Consider the following 20869-nt stretch of genomic DNA (forward strand, 5'->3'; position numbering starts at 1 on the left):
ATCTTGAAATTCCTTGATTTCAATTCAAAACAACCATACACACTGTGTTCCTAATTTTTCAGGCAAATTTCCAATAAGCAAATTTAAAATGTTTCATATTCTCCTAAGCGTAACATTTAACAGATAATATATAATTTCCACCAAAAAATGGTATAATTTCATAGTATCAACTTTCATATTTAAAAAGATGGCACTGATAATGTTTAGTTATTATTTAATCAGAATTGACTAAAAAGAAAATATGCTTTGTCAACTCTGTTTGCAGACCTATACACAGATGTAATAGTCCTTTATTTTGAAATGTGTAACTATCTGCAAAATTATACTTAATATTTGCTTTTCTTGATGTATTTGCTGAAAAAAAAACATTTTATAGCAGAGAGCTTTTATAAACATTAGTTATTTTTCAAAAACCTTTAGTTATGGCAAACATTTTGAACTTGAGTTTCAAAGGTATCCTTGAATACCTTTGGATAAGATCTGACTGCTTGTGCATAATTTTCTGTGTTTCCATTCTCCAGACTTATTAGAAATTCCATATTTTATGCTTTTAATTAGCTAGACACATGAAAGGATTTGAAGTTTAAACATTTGAGCCATAAGTGTATCTTGAAACTTTAAACATAATAAGAACGTGTACTAACTTAATTATGGGAATTAGCAGTTCAACATTCTTTTATTAATAATAATAAAAACAAACATGTGCTAGCAGTGTAATCAAAGACAAAAGTGTTATAATCACTACATATAAGGCATATGTTTACTTTACTAATCTACTAATTTTGTGCTTGATACAAACGTATAAGAATACTCTCAACAGCAATGAAATGTAGTTATTATAAGCGAAATAAGTCAGACAGAGAAAGATAAGTACCATATGATCTCACTTATTTGCGGATTCTAAAGAAAAGAATAAGTGAATGAACTAATCAGAAACAGTTTTGGAGACAAAGAGGAAAAACTGAGGGTTGCTAGATGAGCGGGAGGGGTGGGGGGTGGGGGGGAGGGTGAGGGGATTGGAGGGCAGTTGGTGACCTCAGGATGGCCATGGGTTTGAAAATTAATCTGGGGAACGTAATTTGGTGGTTACCAGAGGGTAAGGGGGTTGGGGGGTGGGGGATGAGGGTGAGGGGGATCAAATGTATGGTGATGGAAGGGGAGCTGACTCTGGGTGGTGAACACAGTGTGATTTATGGATGATGTGATACAGAATTGCACACCTGAAATCTATGTAATTTTACTAACAATTGTCACCCCAATAAATTAAAAAAAAAATAAAATAAATTAAAAAAAAAAGATCAAGAAAATAAGCGATGATAAAAAAACAAAGTAGCTTACTTAAAATGTGCTATGGTCTGAATGTTTGTGTTCCCCCCAAATTCATATATTGAAATTCTAATCCCCAATGTGATAGTTTTAGGAGGTGAGACCCTTCGGAAATGATTACATCATTTGGGTTAAAACCTCATGAATGGGATTAATGCCCTTATAAAAGAGACAACACAGAGCTCCCTTGCCCCTTCCACCAATGTGAGGACATAATGAGATGTCGGCATTTTGCAAGGCAGAATAAGGCCTTCACCAGAACCCAACCATGCTGATACCCTGATATAGGATATCTGGCCACCAGAGCTGTGAGAAATAAATTTCTGTTGTTGTTAAGCCACCCAGTCTATAGTATTTTGTGATAGCAGCCCAAACAGACTAAGACAAAATGTCAAAGTTAAAATACAACAGCTGCAAAAGGAGCATTGTAGCATAGTGTTTGAGTGCACAGATTTTTGAGGGGAATGTCCGGGGTTCAAATTCTGGTACTCGTATTACTAAGGTGTGTGTTTGGGGATATTGTTTCTCAGTGTCCCTATCTGTGGGATGAAGATAATCATAACTAACTTATGGAGCTTTTGTAAAGCTTAAGCAGGTAAATATAGATGACGTAGACATAAAAATGCCTAACCCATATTAAGAGCAACACCAGTGTTTCTTTTTTTCTTTTTTTTTTTTTTAGGAAACTCAAACTGTTTCCATGGTAACACACTGAAAGCAAAGTTGTAGTTTTAATAGGGTTGCTATAAAACATTGGTAAAAGATAACAGCCTGTCACAAACCTACTTGCTTATCAAACTGAATTTTGTTTTTGAATCATTTAATTACACAATAATGTGTCAGGAGGGTACAAAAGACAAGGATAAATGTAGACTATCTTCCTGGAACATCAGTTGTACTTACAAATAGTTACTAATTTCACAACATAAATACCAAACACTTTAAAAGACATAATGAAAAGGAACTAATAAAGATCTGGTTTTTGGTAAGCTGGTATGAGTTCTGACTTAATTTTCTGGGAAATTGGTTAGTTTTCCTATTGTATTGAAATTTGGATTAAAATTTTGGGTAAAACTGATCCATATCATCTTTGTTTTGGGGAACAATTTATTTTATTCCAGTTTGAACTTTGATTTAGTTATTGAACTTCGATTTCATCTATTATCAGAAAGCTCAGTGGTATTGAAATGCCTCATTAGACACTGAACTTTGCATGGAAAACTGAATGAAACAATGCAAATAGTAACCATAGAATCTATTATTGTGACATTTTGTCTTCTTGAAGAGTTTATGCTCAGATGTCGTAATGTCATACAGCTAACCTTACCCTCATAATGATTTTTAGTGGTATATTCACTGCAAGTGGAATCAAAGACAAAATACATATACAGGAAGTAAGGGAAGACATGTGAAGTGATGCATTTAAAGCTAAAAATTTGTATTTGAAATTTGGAACATAATCTTTTCATAAACGTTCGGCAAATAAATAATACATTCCCAAAGCATAGAAAACTGTTTTAAAGTTTTATTGCGTTCTCTGTTTTTGAACTTCTAGACACTAAGCAGGACACTCAATGGTCTATGAGTAATTCTGGAAGCCTCAAGCTTAAAGTTTGTTAAAGCTCTCCTCAGAAGCAGGGATTCATATCTCTCAGAAAATAAAACAAAATGCAGCCTTTAGGATTATTTTTTACATCATATTGCTGTTTGCAGATGTGGCTTTACACTGCTAATAATTCTAGAACATGAACAATAGACAGGGAATAGATCTCAAAATCTATCACAACTGCCTCTTTTGGGCCATCTTGATCTGCTCCAGGTGATCAGTTTGGCAGTACATGAGAGAGGACCGCAGCTGCCATACTACATTTTGGAACAATTTTCATTTGTATGACTAAGCATGTAGAAGACCCATTCCCTCTTGACATGTTTTTTGTTTGATTGTTATTGTTCTGTAGAGGTGAGGGAAGTCAGATTCTATAGCCATGACCTTAAAATATGATATACTAGCCTGGTAGTAAGAAATGGAAGTATTGATGAAGGGAGTATTAAAGTTATAATATTAAACAAGGAATTCAACAATTTCTTTGAAATCAATTACCCTCTTAAATTAGTAACATATTATATTTTTAAATTAATTTTTATTTACACTTTTTTAAAATGATTGACTCAAGACACAGCTGGCTGGAAAGCAGTTTATGTCTCTAGTAATGTTGTGCAAGAGATAATAAGAAATGGGTTTTGGAGTTAAAAATAATGAAGGTCTTTTCAGATCTTCTAAGTTAGTTAAAGGAACACAGGAGAACAATCTTGAATTTGATCCAAAAATACTGTGACACTCTTGTGGTCCAGTGTAGCAACTTATGTGTCACTGATAGGTTCATATAATTGCTCTTAATTTGTCTAATATAAATGAAATTGTAATACGAAAAAATAACCTTATATAGCATGAGTTTTGCCTTATTTATTCATTCCATACAATACTAAAAATCTTCTGATGGAAATAATATAAAATAATGAAAAAAATGCTTTCTATGTGAAAGTGCTGTTATTGTTAAAGAACTTACAGAAATATCTGGCAATTGGACAAGTAGAAAGAATAAATTCATGCTGTGTCATATAATGCATTCACAAATATTGGAAAAATATATAGATATAATTTAATTATAATCAACAAAACCATTATTTTATTTGGAAAATTTATTCATATTTAAAGAATTTATATTTCTAGAGCAATTTTAGGTTTGTAGCAAAATTCAGAGCAGGGTGCATTGAGTTTCCTCATATCCACCTTGCCCCCAGACATACATAATGTCTCCATTATCAGGAACCTCTTCAGAATGGTATACTTATTGCAATTGATGAACCTATATAGACAAAGCATAATCATTTGAAGTCCATAATTTATATTACAGTTCATAGTTGGAGTTGTATATTCTATGAGTTTGGACACATGCATCCATCATTATAGTATTACACAGAGCAGTTTCACTGCCCTAAAAATCCTCTGTACTCTGTCAGTTCATCCTTACCCTACAACTCCTAGTAAGCACTGATCTTTGTACTGTTTCCATTGTTTTCTTTTTTCCAAAGTGTCATACAATTGGAATCATACAGTATGCAGCCTATTCAGATTTGTTTCTTTTATCTAGTAGTATGCATTCAAGTTTCCTCTATATCTTTTCATGGCTTTTTTTTTTCTTGTTTTCATTTTTATTACCTCATTCCCCTGCTGAAAGACATCTTGGTTTCTTCCAAGTTTTGGCACTTATGAATAAACTATTAACCATTGCCCTTAACTATTAAACTGTAAACTGCTGTTAATATCCATGTGCAGGTTTTTCTGTAGACAGACATTTTCAACTCCTTTGGATAATGTCAAAGAATTCAATTGCTAGATCATGTTGTAAAGGTATTTTTAGTTATATAAGAAAGTGCCATACTGCCAAAATGGGTAATTACCCTTTCTCATTCACACCAGCAATGGATTAGAATTCCTGTTGCTCCACATCCTTGGCAGCATTTGCTGTTGTCAATGTTCAGATTTTGGCCATTCTAGTAGTTGTATAGGGGGATCTCATTTTAATTTCCATTTTTCTGATGACATATGACGTGGAACATATTGTCATATGCTCATTTCCCATCTGTATATTTTCATTGTGAGGTATCTGTTAAATTCCTTGGACACTTTTTTCATCAATTTGTTTGTTTTAGAAGTGTTGAGTTTTAATAGTTCTTTGTATATTTTAAATAAGAGTCCTTTATCAGATGTGTCTTTTGTAAATATTTTCTTCCGGACTGTGGCTTCCCTTATCATTCTCTTGACATTGTCTTTAATAGAGCAGTTTTTAATTTTAACAAAGTCCAACTTAATTTTTCTTTCATGGAATGTGTGTCTGGTATTCTATGCAAAATGGCATTTCCATAGGCAACATCATCTAGGTTTTCTCCCGTGTTATTTTTTAGCAGTTCATGGTTTTACATATTATATTTAAGTCTTTGATCCATTTCGAGTTAATTTTTATGAAGGGTGTAAGACCTGTTTCTAGAGGAATATTTTTTACATGTGGTTGTCTAGTTGTTCCAGCACCATTTGTTCAAGAGACAATCTTCACTCCATTGTATTGCTTTGTTCCTTTGGCAAAGATCAGCTTATGTCAGTCTATTTTGGGGTTGTCTATTCTGTTTTATTGACCTATTTGTTTATTCTTTCACCTATACCATATTGTCTTCATTACCATAACAAGATAAGTCTTGAGGTTGGGTAGTATCAGTCCTCCAATTTTATTCTTCTCCTTCAATATAATGTTGAATATTCTTGGTCTTTTGCCTCTTCATAGAAATTTTAGAATCAGCTTGTTGATATCAACAAAAGAACGTGCTGGGATTTGGATTGGGATTGCATTGTATCAAGTTGGGAAGAACAGATATCTTGACAATGTTGAGTCATCCTATCCATGAACACGAAATATCTTTCCATTTATTTAGTTCTTTGATTTTGTTGATCAGAATTTATAATTTTTCTCATGTTGATCTTGTACATAGATTTATACATACTTCATTTTCTTTTGGTGCTAATGTGAATGATATTGTGTTTATAATTTCAAATTTCACTTATTCATTGTTGGTAAATGACAAGTTCATGTACTCATCCTAGAAGAAGTACTACATACCTCATTGCTGAATATCATTACCGTCACCTTCAAAGTACTCCCCTTGGAAAGCTATGCACCAATGCCAGTGCCTAGTCCACCTTTCAAAGCAATTTTCGAACTCTTTTTCTGAAATGACCATCAGAGCTGTCATTATATTACTGTTGATATCCTGAATGTCTTCAAAATGACTTCCTTTCAATATTTCCTTTATCTTCAGTAACGAAAGAAGTCATTCGGGACCAGATCAGGTACGTAGGGAGGGTGTTCCAATACAGTTATTTGTTTACTGGCTAAAAACTCCCTCACAGAAAGTACTGTGTGAGCTGGTGCATTGTCATGATGCAAGAGCCATAAATTGTTGGCAAAAAGTTCAGATTGTCTAACTTTTTCAACATAGCCTTTTCAGCACTTCCAAATAGTAAAGTTAGTTAATTGTTTGTACAGTTGGTACAAATTCATAATGAATAGTCCCTCTGATATCAAAAAAGGTTAGCAAAATAGTTGCAACAAGTTCACAAACTTAATTGTTTAACCTTGTAGTAAAGCATTTGACTTTTTATATTAACTTTGTATCCAGTAACCTTACTATATTTGCTTATTAGTTCCAAAGTGAAAATTTATGTCTTTCAAACCTTAGGATAATCCATTGAGGATTAAATCCAGGTATCCAATAAACATCTGAAAAGGTGCTTGACATCATAATTAATTGTGTAATTGGAAACTAATACCACAGATAGATTATACAATTAATTATGATGTCAAGCACCTTGTCAGATGTTTATATAAGATATTACATAATATTGCATATATATATTAGATATATAGATATAAATATCTATATATCTCTATATATATCTAGATAGATAGATAGATAGATAGATAGATAGATAGATGATAGATAGATAGATAGATAGATAGATAGATAGATAGATAGATCGATCTTCATATATTCCAGAATGGTAAATGGAAAGAATGTACCAAATACTGGCAAAGATAAGGAATGATGAAATTTCTTGTTTGTGGTAACAGTGTAAATTGCTACAACTCCTTTGAAAAGCCTTTGTCAGTGCCTTCTAAAAGCGAACATACATTATGACCCATCAGTTCCATTTTCAGACATGCTCCAACAGGAATGGATTTACTTTTGCTCAAAGACATAGACACTGACATTCACAGGAGATCTACAAAGAATGCCTCACATTACGAAACAATTCCAATGTCTTTCTCCAGTAAAAATGATATTTAGCTGTTGAATTAATTAAAACTAGTATAGTCATAAATGTCAGAATGAGAATTGCTGTTATTCACGAGGTGAGTGGTTACTGGAAAAGGGCTTGATGGGGTGTTGGAGTACTGGTAGGTTTTATGTCCTGATCTGGGTTCACTCTGAAAAGACATTGAGCTACATAGTATAGATGATTTTTACATGTGCAGCTTGGGCATGGGCCTATAAAAGACATTTTTTTCTTGAGAAAATAAAATAACATCTGATTTAAATAAAAAAGATGGACCTCAGGAGAGGATTCTGAACTCTAGATAGAGAATAGGGATTCTGAGCACAAAGACAGGAATTGAAGCTTTGGAAGAAAATACAATCTCCAGGAGAATATGTAGAATACAGAGCTAAAAGGCAGGACTCTGAGATAAAGCAACCTTCAAAGAGCAGAAGATAAAGCCAGCAACAAGAGTTAGAAAAGTCAGATTTTTAAAAAGAAAGAAAATAAGATGTGTGTTTGTAATACATAAACCAGGGAAGGAGAGCTACTTGCAGTGTCAAATGTGCAAAGATGTACAACTATTTAGAGAATTTTGTCTTTAACTCCAGATATGTCACTAGTGACCTCCATGAGAGGAATGTCATTGAAGGACAGGATAGAGATGAAAGCCTTATTGTAACAAGTTGAGGTGTGATTAGAGAAAGTAGACCCAGTTGCTATAGATTAATTATTCACAATGTTTGTCCACTAAAAGGACATTAGAGATAGCACAGTATCAAAAGGAGATGTGTCTTCAAGGAACAGAAGAATAGCTGCTTTTACTAGCTATATAATATTGAGTAAATCACTTAATTTCTCTGGTGTTTAGATCCTTTTCAGCCAAAAAGCACAATAAAACCTTAGTAAGGTTATGAAATATATGTGAAAGTGAGTTGTAATTCTATAAAACACTTTGCAAATGCCACTTAAATGCTACATTTTAAATAGAAATATTAGAAAATAGAATATTGATAGAACTGTGTTTTAACACATGGAACATTTTTTTCCAGATATAACAGTAAATTTGAAAATAACTGCACATTGGAATAGTTTATGAAGAGCTGTATGATTGTGAGTGCCACTCAGCTTGTGGGTTTTTTTTTCCTTTTATTATTTACATCAGGAATTTGTACTACATTTATTTTATTTTACAAAGTAGATTAATGCTAAATGATAGCAGCATTGCAAATGAAGGGCAGTGAGGTTTGAATTATGGTGAGGAGTCAAGGAAATAAAATAATGAAGCATATTGGTGCTATTATGAAGAGCTCTTCTGAGAAAGCCTGAACAATATGTAGCAGAAGTGCCATGACCTAAGAAAACACCCACACTGCTACTTTACATATCAGATTCAACTTCATAGTTTATTTATCATATTTTAAGACAATAAATTCATGCAAGTGTTCATCACACAGCTGAGAATAATAAGACAATGTGCATTGGTTTCTTCTTAAGAAAATACAATCACAAATACTAATTCCTTTTGGCTTTTACCTTAATAATAATTTCTAAGACAAATTTCTTGACAATAGATTTTTTTTGCTATGATGCAAAAGAGATCATATAATCCCTGTTGTAAGATATATATAAACATATATATATATATATAGAAAATATACATATCAGAGTTTCTGTAAAAGCGGTACTTTTTATCCAGTAGTCCAGTGACTGGTGATTCTGCCTCTTCCTCCTCCTCCTATTTTATGATTCTCTATAATTCTGATGATTTTGTGGTGACTGAAGCACCACAGTCACCACTGTGGGTGACTGAATACCCAAAGATAATAAATTTCGTACTATGCCTCAGAAAAATTGAGGGACTTTAAATATCAAATTTCTTCTGTTGGGACATTTGCATTTTATCATTGTACTATATGCTACAAGTCCCTTTAAATTAATGGGATTTGATGAAAATGTGCTTTTTTTCCAAAACCCCATTAGAGATTTCATGATGAATCGATAAATGTTGACATGGCAGTGAAACTACTAAGTTTATCTCTGTGTGATATCTGCTTCAGTTTTACTGATAAATTTGATGCATATGTGTTTTAAAATCACTACAGAAAATTGCTCATCAAAGAGGGCATGTAATTATTTAGGACAGGTCCTTATCTAGTCACAGTCTCCCACATCTGAGATGCCAGTTGTTCTCTGTGATTGTGTTTTGTGTAGTTACTTAGAAATACCGTCAGGTATCAGTAAGAGCTACACACCATAGATCTCTGCTACAGTTAGAAAATCTGACAGCAGTGGTACCAGCCTGCAAAGAGGAATAAAAGCTGAATACAAGATCATGTTCTTTTCATAGCCAGTCAACGCAGTATCAATAAATATCATAGTGCTGAATTTAAAATGTAAATAGTTATGGCATATCACATGCACATTGCAATATTTTGCTCCTTTTATATGATTTCCCCCCATATCACCCAAGAGGTTCAGCACACTAAAATATGTATAAACCTATATTTATCTTTTAATATAGTTTATTCAATGCTTATAATTTAATATTTTTTGGAAGAGATACTTTAATGAAGAAGGCTCTTAACAAAATGAGCACATAAAAGCAAAGTATAATATTGGTATAGGAGCTTCTAATGATAACCCTAAAAACCTATCTTGGTTAGTAGAACTTTCCCTTTAAATAGGATACCTCACTACTTTGCTGTTACATCTATAACCCAGCCTAATAGTTATTCAAATAATATCACTGATTAGGTTTTGTTTAAAATTATTGAAAGTATTGCACTAAACTATGTCCCTCTAGAAAAACATACATTGCAGTTCTAATCCCAGGACCTCAGAATATGACTGTATTTGGAAATGCATCTGTAAGGAGATAATTAGGTTTCCATGAGATCATTAGGGTGGGCCATAATCCAATATGACAAGTGTCCTTATAAGAAGAGAAAATCTGGACACAAGACACATACAGAGGGAAGACAATGTGTAGACAAACGAAGACAGCTATCTCAAGCTAAGGAGGTAGGCCTATGAGTATAATAGATTCTTCCCTGATGGCCCTCAGGAGAAACCAACTTGCTGATGCCTTTTGATCTTAGACTTCTAGACTCCAGACTGTGAGAAAAAAAAATTTCTGTTGCTTAAGCTACTTAATCAGTGCTACTTTGTTACAGCAGCCCTAGTAAGCTAATCTAAGTATCAGCTGTACTAACAGATAGAACTTTGTAAAAAATTCATTAACAGAGTATATACTCCTTTAATTTGGAGTTATAATTCAAAACATGAGTCTGAATCTGTATACTCAGTTGCTCCCTTCTGGACAAATTAATTAAAGTAATCAAAAAATGCAAAATATAAACATATCCTATGTCCATTCTGAGAGACATTAGAATAATATGAGAAAATAATAGAAAAAATCACTGTAGATATTCCAGCAATTTTAGGAAAATTCTCTGATACCTAACTGAAGAAAGCTCTATCTATTGAAAAGGCCAACTCACCCACAATTCTTGACTAATGGTAATGTCTGGCTGGATGAGAACTGAAATGAATACTCAGGAAAATGAAACTTCAATCGAAGCAGAAATCACTGGGGTTCAGTGTAAATTTAAGTCATGAGTCAGTTGATGAAGCTGCAGTGTGGAGATGCAGTGTTTTAAATTGAGCTTTAACAGATTTGATGAAGACAGTTACAACCATAATATTAATTGTTTTTCAGATAAAATCCTAAAAGTTTTAGTAAATTCAAAGAGTAAAGAGCCATCATGCTATCAAGATTAGAATATTTCCATCAAAATATCTCTTGCAATGTATTTAGTTTGACGTCACAGACAACTTTGGAAGGTACAGTGGGTCCCAGAATGCAAAGTGTCACATTGGGTATTTGTTCTCATAGGCCACTGGTTACCTCACCTAGTTATGCTTTCCTCAGAATTATAACTGCTGCTACTATCTGCTTTTTTTTTTATTTTATTTTTTAAATTTATTGGGGTGACAATTGTTAGTAAAATTACATAGATTTCAGGTGTGCAATTCTGTATCACTATAAATCCATAAATCACACTGTGTGTTCACCACCCAGAGTCCGCTCCCCTTCCATCACCATACATTTGATCCCCCTCACCCTCATCCTACTGTCTGCTTTTAATAAAGAGAGATATATTGAATACTCTTTAGTTGATTTTTTTTTCTATCCACAATTTTATGGTTTGTTTTGTTTAGGGGAGCTGGTATGGTTGCCAATTACATGGCCTTGCCTTCATATATGCCACACGTGCCACACAGTTCAGTCATAGTATCCCATTCTCCGGGATGGATTCATTGTCCAGGAATGGGCATTTCCCAAAATAAAGGTTGATTAGAATCTTTACAGGAGACTGGTGTAACCTATCCACCAGACAATCTTTGGCATCCAAGCAAAGCCTTGATAAGAAAGTGGACATACAGAGAAACAAAGCAGGCTGAATGAGACAGAATCCTTTACCTGAAGCAAGTCAGTTTCTTAAAATTCCCCATAATGTAAGTCCATAAATAACTCCCTCTTCCTTCCACCAATTCATGCCTTGCAGTTACACTATCTATGAGTTCCAGGACATTCCAATCAGAGAAATTAATGTATGATGTAGTCCAGGAGACCTGGCAGAAGCAAGTATAGATGTCTTCAAAAGGAGAGAGTATGGGTGTGCTCAACCCAGGATGCAGACCCAGATCAAGCATGGACTGTATGAACTCACTCATGAAACAACAAACCCAAGGAAACAACCCTGAACAGCAGTCAAAGACAACAGGAAACCACAGAACTAAAACCCTCCAGGTTTTATGGTAATAGAGATATGAGATAGGCAGTAGATTAAGTATTTTTAAAGAAATAAAGAATAAAAATACAAGACTGTAAGAAATGACAGTGTTGTTTCATACTCATTTGAAGGCTCCTTTATCACAAGAAGTTATGCTTGTTCAGAGACTGCCCTTAACGAAAAGGGAGCCTACACAATAACATGTGGTTCAGGAAAGAAAACACATTTTTCTCTAAAGAGAATTTGGGGACCAGTCATTCTAGGTAGGATGAAATGACTTGATAATTGTGTTGTTGTTATTATTACGGTGTTTATAATATAGCTCACAAAATAGCAATATTTCTGTTTGATGGATGGGCTTAGTTTTATAGCTTATTTAGTTAAAACTATTAATTTGTAGCTTGTATATAAGAAATAAGCAAAAACAAACTTGCTGGAGCTTCTACCTTTGATTTTTATCCTAGGATTCAGGTGTCATTCAACATGACTTCTGTTCTTGAATCTGTGGTGTGCAGTGGGAGTTATTGATTTCTGAATAGCATTAAATCTTCCAGTTATGAAAAGAAAGAAGTATACTTTATGATAAAGGAGAGAGATGGAGGTGAAGTAAGGTTATCTACAAAGTAAAAGGTTAAGGGAAGACAGAATTTTTATGTGGTTGTGAACTGGGGGGAGCATTGTGTGGACACAACTTCTGAAGTGCAGTGCGTACCATGATGTGCCCCTCACTGTGAGTCCGCCAAACTTTCAAAAATTTTCAAAATTACTATGTCCTATTATATGTTTGTTCCCTACTGACTTATGTGAAATACTCAAATTTTATAGAAAAGTGTACTTTTTAAGTCCAACTCTATAGGAGTCTCTGGGTTAGTCCATAAGTTCGAGGGCAACTGCTGATACAAATGTTAGAGAATAACCACAAAGAAGAAACTGCATTAAAAATATAAAATAAAATAAAAATTACAAGAAAAATTATAATAGTGGTAGTACATATGACATAAGATGTCTTGAGATATTAATCTTTGTGATTTTTCTCTTCTGTACAGTTTTAAGTGTTTGATTTCTCAATGAGAGTCAAAGTCAGACAGGTTACCCAAGTGTAATTGGGATAAGTAACAGCAGACATTCAAAGGGGGAAAAAACAAAACAGAACAAAACCCTCTATGTTTTGTTTTTGGCTTCTGAAGCCAATTTTTGGTGCTTTTAGGGATAAAAGGACTTTAAAAATTCTAATTTTTTGATATACAAGTGCTGGGTTTTCTTGAGTCAGGCTAGCGGTTGGGGTGCTAGAAGAATCTTGAAATTTAACAGTTAGGTCTTGAAAGAGGTAGTAGGTAAAACTAATGCAATGACAATGGATTGGAAGGAGAGAAATTCAGACTATTTATTTTCCTGGGAAAACTAACTGAGAGTAAATGGGATGAAAGGAGGAAAATAGGGTGGGGATCACATTATTTGAGCACATGTGATTAGATCAGAATGAAGAATAACTTAAGGATAAAATTAAAGTATATACACCTCATGGGATTGTGATGATTAAATGAAATCTTTGTGTACAGAGCAGTACCTGGTCCTTGGTAAGTTCTCAAATATGTATTAGTAGACATAATTTTGCACACTCATTTACATTCATATGTTGACTCAATAAAACATGTTTTAAAAATTTGAAAAGCATATGAGTAAAGCTGTTGCCAAAGAACTTTCTGAATTACTGCTAGGGACTTTTATGTTTTGTGTTACATATTTTTATGATGTTTGATTAACTAATTATGACTTTTTAATTAAAAAATGTGGGGAAAAAACACCTACATGATAAAAAACCAATTTAATAGGAAACCAAGCTACCAACATGAGCAGAAAAAATTCAAAACGAAGGCTCTACATGGAGGTTACACACTTTCAGGTAAAAAAGGCCCATTTAAGTAACACAAAAGAACTCAGAACACTGGCTGGCTTATGGTAGGTGCTCAATAGTGAATTGTCAATGAATAATAAATGAAACACAACCTAAGAACTTAGTGCAATTTTGAATATAAGACTGTCAATAATCCTGGTAGCATAGGTGTTCATTTTCACTTGGAAACTAAATTGCAATATATTTACTAATTTTAATATTCATATACTTCTTCCAGTAACCTCATTTCTGCTAATCTATTTGGAAGATACAATATTAAATATAAAAAGAAATTAAACCATTTCGCAAACTTCCGTTTATTTTATTATGATTTGTGCGCTCAAGTAGACAAATTAAACTATGAAAATAATTAAAGGAGAATTTATAAAAGTTGCAATATAAACAAAAGTCCTCAATAACATTTCAATTATATTTTTATTATATTCAACTGCTTAAATGCAATAAGATAGATTAAAAGAAAAGCTGCAATTATAATATTCATCAATTTTTCATGAGCAAAGATATTACAGAAACGGGCTGAGACACTTCACTCAGAAGTGAAGAAATACTGTATTTCCAGTAGCTCTATAACTGGTTTTAGGTATAAGTAGACAAATACTCATTGTGGCATTGTCTGGGGGTAATGTTTAATAAAGCTGAGTGAGAGACAGAATTGTCAAGCAAAGAAGAACATTTTTATTTCAAGTAAGGAATATTTTTATTTTTATTCCTCAAATAAGGAATAATATTTTTATTCCTCAAGTAAGGAATATTTAAAATACTCCTCAAGTAAGGAATGTTTTAAATATTTTCAGAAAAATTAGAGAGTTTGAATATTAAACATTTTGTTTCTAAGTTGAATGTAGGATTTTGTTTGCTTTTTGTGAAACACTTCTTTGAGAATAAAAGAATATAAAGTTCATAAGTGACCTTAATTTTTAAAAACACAATTTTTTTCTGTAGCATAAAACTGCAATTCTGATTATGGAGCACAGAAAATATTTTTAAAATTATAGCAATGAAACAGTTGGTACGTTATTGGGCAAAACATATACATTTAAATTTACATATAAAACACATCATTAAATGCATTCTAGTTTATATACATAAAGTTTATATATAAATATATGACAAAAGATGGCAATAATCAAATTACCAATATATAAATAAATAATAATAATCCTTGAGTAAATACTGTTAATAGTTAAACTAATTTCCTTCCTTTCTCTGAGTCTCTGAGTTAGTTTTTGAATTTGATATTTATGATTTTAGTAAGAAATAGATCCATTATTTTAAGTTATCAGAAAACAGTAAGTAAATATGTTTTTTAAATGTGTTCTGAATGATTGTTTAATTATTGCAAACTACTTTATTTCCTTTGAGTACTACTAAATATTTATAATTTTTAACAGAAATTTTAATTTATTCAAAAATCACCTTATGTGTAATCTTTAGTCGGTTTATTAATTCTCTGTTTCTCAGATTTTTAACTTCCATATTAAATACAGGGGGCGATTTGTAACTTTTGTTCACCAGGAAGGGAAACTACGGTATGGAAGAGATAGGTACATCGTGCCCATTTCATAGGTTATTGCCAGAAATAAGTACGATAAAGAGCTATTGCCCGTGCCCGTGTCCATGGTGATCACAGCAACTATGTTGGTTTATTCCACGAGGGCTAGAATTCTACTACAGTGAGGTGGTGTTTTCAATGAGGTCATGCACCAAAATCATATAATAGAAAAGTAATTTCTTTCTTATATTCCATGTTTGCCTTGTCTTAAACCCTCAGTAGTTGCTAGCACTCAGTGTGACTTTTGGGATGAATTGAGATAACAGGTATAAAGCCCTATGGCACAATACGAGCAACATAGTTTATTATTATTATTAAGAAGGATTTGAAAATCAGAAATATAATAACTTGGTTGTAGGTTGTATTTTAATCTTCATTTACTGAAAATGCAGAAAACATGGACATAACACTTTTCAGACTCATCTTGAGACTGTTTGGCATAATTTTTAGTCTTTAGAGAGAAATAGTATCATTCTGACCTAACAATAATTCATACACGTGTCAGAAAATAATTTAGGCCATTCCAGCCAGTGTCATCGGTGGCCAAGATTAGTCTTGGAATTGCCACAGTCAAACCTATTTGAACATGTAAACATAGAAAGTCTTTATGAGCAAATCATTTTGACTTTAGAACTGGAACAAATAAGTGAGTTTCCTTCTCTAAGTCCCAGTTTTATAGTCTGAGAGAATTTAAATGACTTTCCAAAGTCAAACAGAACATTTGTGAGAGAAGAGGGAATTCAATATTTCAGTCAATGATGAAAAAAAAAAAAAAAGCTTGTACATTTTAGCCTAACATTTCTTCTAGACATATGGTAAACCTCAAAAAAATTTTAGAGATAGGATGGAGTAACTGGAATAATTTCTTTCTCAAAATATCTGAGTTTCAGGAGAAGGTTCAATAGGAGAATGAGAAAAAATAAAAGTGGTGCTGTTGCAATTATCTAGTGAAAACTTTATGGTTTAATGTAAATACTAAGTAGAATTTAGTATTTGCATAATTACCTTTATTAAATTATGGTATCTTTAATCTCTCTATAGCGTTTGCTAAACATATATTTTTCATTCTTTAGAAGTTGCTGAATTTATAATTCACCAAAACCTCTAAAAATTAATGAGCTATAATTATTATGTCATTTACCAAGATGCTTAAAATGAAGTTAATCCATTGTGGAGAACTAACTTTAATACTTTCTTACTTTCAATCATATGAGAACATTAAAAGGTCTAACATGTATTTAATGCTAATGGTGTGCCAGACAGTGGGTTAAGAATATTCAGACCTTGTCTCATTTAGTCATCTGAAATCTTATTAGTTTGGTATTAGTATGTTTACCCATAAACTAGAAGCAAGCAACATCCCCAGAATCATACAGTTATCACTGGGATATAAAACTGAGTCTCAGTATGTTTTCAACACCTAACAACTTCATTATACTGCTCTTCATTAAAATACCTGTAAATATATACATAACGTATATGTATTTTCTCTAATAATTTTAGTATAAATTCAGGATTTTAAGTTCCAGTGTACTTACAGGATCCTATTTCCCTATTTAAAAATTAGCAGTTATATAAACTGACTATGGATAAAGATATTTGAGCTCAAGAGAGCTAAATTTGTAAATGCCCGTGTCCATGGTGATCACAGCAACTATGTTGGTTTATTCCACGAGGGCTAGAATTCTACTACAGTGAGGTGGTGTTTTCAATGAGGTCATGCACCAAAATCATATAATAGAAAAGTAATTTCTTTCTTATATTCCATTTTACAGACGTGCAATGCAAATAAGTGTAGTAAAAGTAAAATAAAGTCAGAATGGAAATATGTCTTCTTTTCTACCTTTTTTAATAAAGAATATGTATGCTATTAGAGCTTCCAATCTAATTGTTACTTCTTCCCTTGAGGCAGTTTCTTATTGCCTGTTTATGGATTCTCAGACATATAAAATAAAATTTAAAACTACCATAAGGAAATGTAAGAAAAAATGGTTTTTACCATTTATAGTTACTTGTGTGTCATAAATCATTTAATGCTTACGACATGGAAAATAAACTTAGTCTAGGATTTCCAGTAAAGATGGTGGAGTAGGTAAACACTGTGCTTACCTTATCTCACAACCACATTAAAATCACAACTAAACTACACAGCAACCACCTAAAGTCTAGGTGAACAGTAGTCCTATAACTAAAGACAGGCAGAAGAAACCACGTGAAAATGCTAGGAGGGGCAGAGATGCAGAATGGGCTGGCCCCATCCCCACGGGTGACCATTACAAATTAGGAGCGATATCTCAGCTGTGGAGGACTGCCCCCCCACCCCCAATCACCAAGAAGCAAGGGGTCTGGGCTACCCAGCCCCAGGTTCCAGTGCTGGAAAGGGAAGTCCCCACAGCTTCTGGCTGTGAAAACCAAAGGAGATTGTGGCTGAGTGAGACAGAGGGCTGCTGGAATTCCAGGCATTCCTTTTAGAGGGCAAATGCATGGACTTACTCACTGATGGACTCACTCACTCTGAGCTCCAATGCTGGGTCAGCAGCTCGAAAGGTGCTAGTGACATATGGGAAGGAACTTAAGTGTCTGAACTTAGCCTTCAGGGCGAAGGCTAGAGGAACAGGTTTCTCTCCGCCTCTAGTGGCTATTCCATACAAATGGCCTGTTTTGGCTCATATTACAGATTTCCTAAAATTTCTCAAAGGTCCACAAACCCCAAACAAGTAGCATTTGGTCTCCACATGCCCTATGCCAATTGCTAAGCAGTCCCAATCCCCACATTAGTGGCAGCTAGCCTCAGTTTGCACCTTAGCTTCTCCCAGGCACCTACCCCCAGCATAGGTGGTGCCACCTGAGAATAGCTTTATGGATCATTCCAGGTGTCGCCTGACAGGGTATAGGCTACAGCTGAACTTGGTATGCACCAGAGCCTCTCCCCAAAGATCCAAGAACCAATATACACAGAGGCAAGCTTTAGACCACTCCAAAGCTCCATGCAAACACCTCCACAAATGACACACACAAAGGACAGAATGGGCAGCCATTGAAGCCCTGATAAAGTGAGTCCTGTTCTGCAGGGTCAGCCTCTGCACCAAAACTCCTCCACTGTAGTTATGGCCAGTCCTCACAACTAATCAGCCTGAGGGTCATTGCCTCCCACTGATGTGCAAACAGCTATCAAGGATCAACTTCAACAGGGTGGCACACCTGGAGCATGTGTCTCTGGTGACCAGGGAGACTGTGACACTGCACCCCACCAGACTACTCCTATGGAAGACAACTCTGCTAAGACCAGGAGACATAGCAGCCATATCTAATACATAGAAACAAACACAGGGAGGCAGCCAAAATGGGGAGACAAAGAAACATGTCTCAAGTAAAAGAACAGAACAAAGCTCCAGAAAAAGAACTAAACAAAATGGAGATAAGCAATCTACCAGACACAGAGTTCCAAACACTGGTAATAAGAATGCTCAATGATCTTAAGGGAAAATTCAACAAAGAGATAGAAACATAAACGGAGATAGAAAGCATTAGAAAAGGAACCAGTTGGAAATATACAAGAATACAATAACTGAAAAGAAGAATACATTAAAGGGAATCAACAGTTTGTTAGATGAAGCAGAGGATCAAATCAGTAATTTAGAAGATAAGGTAGCAGAAAACACCCAGTGAAAACAGCAAAAGAAAAAAAAGTAATCCTCCCCCCCCAAAAAAAAAATGAGGAGAGTTTAAGGGGCCTCTGGGATAATATCAAGCATACCAACATTCTCATCATTGGGGTACCAGAAGGAGAAGAGAGAGCAAGGAACTGAAAACCTATTTGAAGAGATAATAATGGAAATCTCCCCTAACCTGGTGAAGGAAATAGACATATAAGCTCAGGAAGTGCAGACAGTCCCAAACAAGAGGAACCCAAACAGGCCCACTCCAAGACACATCATAATTAAAATACCAAAGTTTAAAGACAAAGAAAACTTAAAAGAAGCAAGAGAAAAGCAGTTAGTTACCTACAAGGGAGCCCCCGTAAGACTGTCAGCTGATTTCGCAACTGAAACTTTACAGGACAGAAGGGATTGGCATGAACCATTCAAAGTGATGAAAGCAAGGACCTACAACCAAGATTACTGTACCCAGCAAGGCTATCATTTAGAATTGAAGGACAGATAAACATGTTCCCAGACAAGGAAAAGCTAAAGGAATTCATCACCACCAAACCAGTATTATAAGAATGTTAAAGGGATTTTATTAAGGAGAAGAACAAAAAAGATTAAAAATATGAATAATAAAATGGAAATAACTACATATCTGCCAACAATTACTTTCAATGTAAATGGATTAAACGTTCCAATCAAAAGACATTCGGTGGCTGAATGGATAGGAAACATGACCCTTACACGTGCGGCCTACAAGAGACTCACTTCAGATCGAAAGACACACACAGAGAGACCAAAAGAACAGGGATAGAAAAATACTTCATGAAAATAGAAACAAACAAACAAAAAGCTGGGTAGCAATACCTAGACCAGACAAAATAGACTATAAAACAAACGCTCTAACAGGAGACAAAGAAGGACCCTGAAATTCCACTTCTGGGTATTTATTTAAAGAAACCCAAAACACTAATTTGAAGGGATATGTTCATTGCAGCATCATTTACAATGGGCAAGATATGGAGGCAACCTGAGTATTCATCAGTGGATGAATGGATAAGGAAGAGATGGTACATATACACAATTGAATACTACTCAGCCAGAAAAAAGAATGAATTCTTGCCATCTGCAACAACATGGATGAACGTAGAAGGTTTTATGCTGAGTGGAGTAAGAAAGGTAGAGGAAAACAAATGCCACATGATTTCACCTATATGTGGAATCTAAAGAGCAAAATAAACACAAGAAACACAGAATCATAGATAGAGAACAGCTTGAGGATTGCCAAATGGGAGGGGGATTAGGGGGATGGGTGAACATGGGGAAGGGATTAAGAAGTACAAATTGGTAGTTTACAGAATAGTTATTGGAATGTAAAGTACAGAATAAGGAATATAGTCAATTATATTGTAATATCTATCTATGGTGTCAGACGGGCACTTGATTTATTGGGGTGATCATCTCATAAGTTATATAAATGTCTAATCGCTATATTGTACACGTGAAACTAATATAATATTGTATGTCAACTGTAATTGAAATATGTTAATTATAAAAAATAGTGTACATGCTCATTTCTCATCTCATCTCAAAAGAGTGATTTAATATCTAAACTCATATTCCTAAACTCATATTAACATGATAAAAAATATATTCACAAAACCAATGAATTATTGATTACACATAGAAGTTTTTGATTTCTTAACTAGGAAAGATCCTTTCCAGATGTTCATGAAATTTAGTCAAGTCCTTCAATATTTG

This window comes from Rhinolophus ferrumequinum, chromosome 4 (genome assembly GCF_004115265.2).
Source record: "Rhinolophus ferrumequinum isolate MPI-CBG mRhiFer1 chromosome 4, mRhiFer1_v1.p, whole genome shotgun sequence".
Classification (NCBI taxonomy): Eukaryota; Metazoa; Chordata; class Mammalia; order Chiroptera; family Rhinolophidae; genus Rhinolophus; species Rhinolophus ferrumequinum.